This window comes from Rhinatrema bivittatum, chromosome 10, assembly GCF_901001135.1.
Source record: "Rhinatrema bivittatum chromosome 10, aRhiBiv1.1, whole genome shotgun sequence".
Classification (NCBI taxonomy): Eukaryota; Metazoa; Chordata; class Amphibia; order Gymnophiona; family Rhinatrematidae; genus Rhinatrema; species Rhinatrema bivittatum.
The window spans coordinates 48290096-48297608 of record NC_042624.1 but is presented as its reverse complement, the minus strand read 5'-3'; positions in this window follow the sequence as shown (position 1 = coordinate 48297608).

The window sequence follows — 7513 nt, the reverse complement described above, 5'->3', positions numbered from 1 at the left end:
TCCCATCGGTGAAATTCGATGCCCAGGTGGGTCCCATCGGTGGGTATCCATGCCGGCTCGATTCCGTGGATGGGCGTTGATGCCAATGCCAGCCTTATGGCTGGCATCGATGCCCATGCCGATTCCAGGACTGGCGTTGATGCCGGGATGGAATTCATCGACTGGGAGATCCATGCCATCGATTCCATACGTGTCCATATCGATGCCACCGACACACATGTCTGGGGCACCGATGCCATGTACACTTGGAAATCTGAGTCTGTCCAAATCGATACCGTCAACGTCTGTGGCCCTATAGTTGATGCCCGTGGCCATGCCACAAACGGCATAAATGCCCGCCTCCATGCATCGATGCCCTCGACACCTCCGTTTTCCTTCGGTGTCCTTGACGCCCTATTGATTCGACTTCGACTCAGTCGATGCCGGTATCTTTTTCAATAACGGCAATGTTTTTCGATTATTCGATTCCACATCGTTTCAAAGATACCTATGCCACTGCTGTCAGTGCCCGTCACTGTCATCATTCTCCTGGCCAGTCATCGACGATTTTTCATACCCATTTTGATGATATCCTCGAAGCCCCTTAGGTTGCCTTCAATATCGTCAATACCGACATAGCACCGCCACATAATACCCTCGCCTCCTCACATTGCTCCACGCTTTGGGTTCTTTTTTAAGCCCCGTATTAGCTTAAGACACTCCATTGTGTCAGGAGCAGAGCAGGCGTGCTGACAGTTCGTCATCGATCGCCTTCCAGGACGACGAGGGCTTCCATCTCGGCGCTGGGGAAAGACCGGGCCGAGCACCGTGGCACCCATCATTGCCGACATCGTGATCGTCCGCCGCTGACGCCATCCAGCACATCGGTGCCATCCTTCTCCAGGGCTGGACAACGCTCGGGCAGAGCGACATCACCACTGCCATCAGCACTGTTCCTACAGTTTTGGCAGTCCTTGGTGATCCAGAACTTCCGGATCCAGGTCCGACAGCTTCTGCATTGGCGTCACGACACATCGAGCCGCTGTGACGAGGGAAGGGAACATGAGTTCCGTTAGGGCTCCTCTGTTCCTGGCGTGCCCCACCGTCAAGTGGTGTGGGACTATGGCCATCTGTTACACTTAGCAGTCTAAACGCCACTCACGCCTGGCCTGTCTCCTCTGTACCTGTGCCACCATACCGGGTTTCAGAGCGAGATGGACGTTTACGTCCCCGGCCTTACCCTCGAGGACTCCGGAGACCGTCGGGGTCAACAATCTTCACCGGCTCGTCTTGCGGCGATCCACGTCGGATGGTAAGTACCCGCTTCGGCGGCATTCCCATAGAGTTGTGTTCTCCCATTCGGACCGTGGTTCGAAAAGTTCTGGGTCATGTGCCTTTTAGAACTGTATTAGTGTCACATATCACTATGTTAGCTATGTTAGCCACAATATCAGGAGAACCCCTCTATCTTCTTGGGATTGCAGCAGGGCTTCTTCTCTTGTCAGTAACAAGTCCCTGTGCCGACCAATGCTCTGACTCTTGGTTCCCTCCCAACCAAGGTCCAGCTGCATTGGCTGATCTGCTAAACATGAGATTCAGCAACCATTGCCCCATGTACAAGTCCACCTTGAGGCCTGGCCACAGGTCTCAGTGTCTCCTTGTACAGCATACAGAAATGCGGGTACCACTTACCGCTCACACACCTGCAGGAGCCTACATGATATCCTCCATTGGGACACCTCCTGGTCTCCCATCTGGTCAGATATCAGAGCGGCCACCCCACCTTGTACCAAAGTCCTGGTACACTCCCCCAGGCGCTACAAAGTGCAGAGGGGAGAAGGGAGGGGGGTTGGGGAGTTTTAATTGCACTATTCTTTCTTTTAACAGAAAATAGTTACTCTCCGCACATCCTGGACCTAAGAAAATCCAACTTTCTTTAGACGTCACAGGTACAATGGTATCTTTGGTTACCATCACTCCATACTGCAGTAAGTACATTATTTTAATGTTTCTATGTGCTTTATGGTGAGTCAACATTACAACCCCAAGCTCTGCCGCCGGCACCAGCTTCGGTAAGTGAACTGTCTCTTGCATCACTGTTGGTGAATGCTGTTTTCTCTGCGGAGTGTAACATCATTCACTTTCCTTGCATAGACTACTGCTAACCACTTTCAGTACATGCAAGGAGCTCTCACTTTTTTCAGGACTCACTATACATTTACTAACTGGGATTACTGTCACTGCCATAAATCCCTTCTGTAACACTTCTGGACACCACAGTCTTAAGACCCTCTTGTCCAGCATGCGCACAGACATTCTGATACATTGTTATATGTCCCTGCGCATATTTTCCATAACCTCAACCTTTCAACTTTTCATGGTTGGGCTATGGGGTTTCTTCCCACTATGCATTTTTCTCATAATTCAAAACTGCTATGGGTTATATTCAGTGACATTCTATACTCAATGGACCTAAGTGGTTTCATTGCTTTTGTCCCTGATTCTTATCCCAGTTCGAACTAGGACCTAGTCTCCTTCGACTCATGCTCGCAATTCCTTAGGGTTATAAAGTTTCTCCTGAAAGCTGTCAACCCATTATGCATCTATTGCACTCCAGCATAGTTTCTCATAAACTTCCTGGACGTTGCACCCATGAGTTATGCCTTTATGCCTTCCAATACTGCTTTTGCAACAATTCTTTGTGCATACAGACAGACAGCATAGGGACAATGTGCTTTCCAACTCATAAGCACGCACAACCTCTTAGCTGCTCTGTTAGACAGCTGCGCAGCTCTACCCTTGGCCCTTGTTCACTTCATGCGTCCTTGGGCCACATATCTAAGAGATTTAATGAACGCTCTATCTGACCTTCTCCACGTAGGTTCTATCCTCTCGAATGGTCTCAATTACATGTGTACAGGGCAAATCTTTTAACGCTGAGTTTAACTAAACTTTCCTCTGCGTCTGCATCATTCCATACGATGCACAGGTTCTGCTCCCTACACATGTTTCCTATGCGTTCCCTTAGATGCCTTTTCTTCCATCAAAGGCCTCTTCAATATATCTCTTCTGCTGCCTCTCGTAGCCAGCATTCTTCTAATGTTGAACTGGGATGGGGTTCAGTATTCTTTTCCCCACTCCCTGACTGAGATCAGTATGCTTCCCATACTTCTCAATCCATCATATCAGTAACCTTTTATTCCCTCACCAGTCAGTCCCAAATCATAGACTTACTGATGTTCTTAGGTTCTGGTAGCGTCACAAAACCTTCTAAACATAAATCTTGCCGTTTAATATGGCAGGCTTTACCTCCTGACGCAAAAAAAAAAAAAAAAAGAGGTATTACCCCTTTTACTTTTCCACCATTTTTTCTTACTCCCTCGGATTCTGTTCTCCAGACATCCTCCACATAGATACACCTTTCTCTTAGGAGGTGTATCGTTTTGGGAGTTGGGTTCCCGTTTTCGGTAATCCTCTCTGAGTCGGCTTACCATGGATTATCCACTGATCAAGCCGCCTCTATTTCTCTAATCACGGAATGAACATATATATTCTCCTTATAAGTCTCATACATTCTACGTTTGAGCCTTTCCATTCCTCTCTTCCACAGTTTGGCAAGGGAACTTCTTTCCCTCTTAATGTCATTCCTGCCAGCAGGGTCCGTGAGTTATGCACTCTTTCCATACTCACCTGACTCCGTTCCTCTGCCACTGAGTAGTTCTACGCATTCAACTTTCTATCCTTTTCAGGTAGATGTTGTATCTCCTTTCCTCAGGAAATACTCTATTAATTTTTCCTAACCTCTCTCTCTCGCCCTAGGGAGAGACTGGGTTTTCCACATTCCTGGACAGTAATGCTGCGCTTACATTCTATCTACATTGCACTGCATTCCATGTGAATTCCACTTGACTCTTTCCTTCATGCAAGGGTCAAGCTGCTACTTCCAGTGGCCACACAGACCTAATCCTTCTGATTAAGTGGTCTATATTTCCTTTCCTACCAACAAGCAGACATTTCACTACAACACTGTGGGTATCCACATACTGTTGTGTCCGTCTTAGCCTTAACAGCTTCCCTTTGGTTACTGCTGCTTGTACTTTTTTATCAGGTTGCAGCCTGGAGTCCTCTCCATACCTTCGCAGCCTATTATTGCTTACATTTGACTAGCCGGCATGCTCCATGTTTGGCCAGTCCGCCTACTCTTACTTTTTTCAATTCACTACCCAACATCCTTCCACGAACCCATTATGGTGTTGCGGATGCCCTCCGTTCCCATTTCCACCTCAGTCGTTACGCCTTTGCGCATCTGCGGTGTATCTGGTGCATTCCCGGGCATCCTCAGCTCGGTACTCACCCATTTGTGAGGACTACCATCCTGCTTGTCCTGTGAGAAAGCAAATGTTGCTTACCTGATGTAACAGGTGTTCTCACAGGACAGCAGGATGTTAGTCCTCACGAAACCCGCCCGCCACCCCGCGGAGTTGGGTCTGTATACTTTTATTTTAGTTTCGCTTGCGCTTTTTAGCTATAAGACGAGACTGAGGGAGACACCTGTGGCTCACAGGGATAATTGCAGGCTGGGCATGCTCAGTGCACCCAGTGTGCCAGTGTCAGTCAAAGCTTGTTGAAACTTTGACAGAAAAGTTTTCCGTACAGGGCTCCATCCTCGATGTCACCCATTTGTGAGGACTAACGTCCTGCTGTCCTGTGAGAACACCTGTTACATCAGGTAAGCAACATTTGCTATATGTTACTATGTATGTTACTATAGGGATTTTGATATGCAAATTATTATAATTAACATTTAAAAATGTGTATTTATTTCTTCATGGATATATGTACAACTGATCATAGAAAGAGAGAAAATGACAGGATATAAGGATTGCAAGGCCCACCTAGTTTGGACTTTTCTAATACAATACCAGATAATCTACCCAGTCTCAGATTCTACGTTCTCCTAGCTATCCATTGCTTTTTTGAATTCTGTTGCTGTTTTCACATCCACCTCCTTCACTGAAAGAAGGATCTTTGTATTCATTACCCTTTCAGTGAAAAAATATTCCTTTATATTACTTTTGGGTTTATTAAGCCACATATCATGGCCCTTGGTTCTAGCAATAAATAAGAATGAGTACGATGAAGCTGAAGTAACATAGTAACATAGTAATGTCAGCAGAAAAAGACCAAATGGTCCATTCAGTATGCCCAGCAAGCCTCCGTAGGTAGGACTGCCACTCCTTATTTATTTATTTATTTATTTTATTTAAAAATGTTTCTGCACCGCTTTTCCAAACAAGGTTTAGTCCTTGCAAGCCAGCCCTATATTTCTCTCGTAAGGGTAGTAACTGCCATTCCTAATATAGAAATAAGGAATATCATTTCACTTTTTATGATAACCCTTAAGGAGGAACTGTCAGTTTTGGTATAATGGGAAACAAACAATTATAAAGAATGATCTTAGTGTTCTAACTGTATTTTATATCATTTTCAGGACCCTTTGCACATTTGTAGCTGCCTTTATCATTATATTTAATGTAATTAAATAGCACTAGCCCGGATTCCACTAAGACTCTTTTGTTCTTAATTTATTGCCCTCCTCGGGCCTTTCCTTCCAGCTGTTTAAGCTTCCAAGTTTACGATCCTTGTTAAATATAACTTTTGTTTCTTCTGATTATAAGAAAGTTGTTCTGTCTGTTACAGTTCTCTATCCCTGTTCGATGTAAACCGATTTGATATGGTATTTAACCATGAAGGTCGGTATAGAAAAATGCTAAATAAATAAATAATTTTAGAAGCATTAGGGGTTTGCTGTACCATTCTTCAGTGACTGGCATTTGTATACAGGCTTTTGCCCTATTCTGGTTTAGGAGGAAAATTTAGTAAATTAGGCCACAAATGGGAAGGAAAAAGTCTTCATCTTTGCAATCAATGTACAACTGCTGTCAGAAAGTAGGTTTTCAACTTCCTGTATTCCTTATGCTTCTGCATGGAACTTTAGGGCCATTTATAAAAAACGACATTTTATAAACAAAAATCCCCTCAAAACCCCAAAGACAAAAATCATAAAAGTCACTACCAAAAAAAAAAAATCCCCCACTCCCAGGATCTCTCCTTTTCCTTTGCAACATCACCTTCTGGACGCTATTACTCTCTTGTTGAAAATGTCTTCATGGAGCAGGAGTGATCACCAGTCACTCTTGCCTTATATCTGCTGATATTGCAAATGCTGGTGCCATTGTAAATATTTGCCATACAAAATAGTGCTATCTCCAGGCCCAGGCTGATACCATTGTCTCTGCCTTCCCTATCAGTAACCTTCTTACAACATAGAGTTTAGCATTGAGTTTGAAGTTCAGCTTGACCACAGCCTCACAATGGAAACTCAAATATCAGAGATGGTAAGGACCTCCTTTATGCATCTATGTCAGATTCTCCAACTACACAACTACTTTGAAAAACACAACCTTGCCACTGACCATACAGGAAAATGGTAGCAGCTGTTCCTGAGATAGATGCCAAAGCATCACTTTGGTGTGTTCGGCAGGCCTCTGGCCTATATTTTTAAAGCACTGAGAGCAAGGGCATGAGCGAGTGGGTTTCACTCATATTCTTCCAACTTTCTGGAGATATGAATGGGGTAAGTGGGGACCAGGGAGATGTCTGCCCCTGGAAAATGTTAAAGGACAGGAGTAGGGGTCAGAAGGGCCTGGGAAAGTACTGGCTGGACCTTTGGAGGCCTGGCTGGGTAGGGTCAGGCTCTGGACAAGATTTTACACTGACAGTGAAAGGGATCAATGAGGCCATAGACCCAGGCCCTGAGCTGGATTTTGCATTAGTGGTATTGGGGGTTGGAGGGGCCTGGGGGACTCCACACTTTTATTAATTTATTCACTCCATCACTTCTAAAAGTACAATTCCCATTGAGAAAGCTGTCCTTTCAAAATTTTGAAGGGAATTGGCCCTTTCACTGATATCTTACAGTGAAGGGACCAGTCAACTGTCAGTTTAGAGAACAGCCCTACCGGATGGTGGCGGTGGGTGGTCTAATGAATCCATACAGAGCAGTGAGAAGTTCCTGCTCTAATTTCACGAGTCTTAAGGAGTCACTCTTTGAGAAAGTTGGAGCAACCCTGAATCCTCTCTTGCTAGAGTCATGGCATCCGCATCCCCCTTCCCTATCTTTTATCAGATTTTATTTTTTACATTGGTTTTTAAATGCAAAGTTCAGCAAAGAAGATATCCTTTGATTGTCTTAAATGACCAGCTCATTAGTGAACTGGCTTTTATTCAGAAAATTATTTAAAATATTCCAATTAGTTTGACCAATGGACAGGAGATTTTATTGTGGCAACCTGCAGGAAGCAGGACCACGGTACATTTTCATCCTTCAAAATAGAAACAGCCCTGCCAGAGAAGGTAAAGTCTTCCCTAGCTGGGTCTTCCCAGATTGGGCGGGGGGGGGGGGGGGGGGTTGGATTTGGAGGGCTTCCTCTTTTGATGAGTAGAGGGAGGTTCTGGAGGGTGGGTGTTTGGC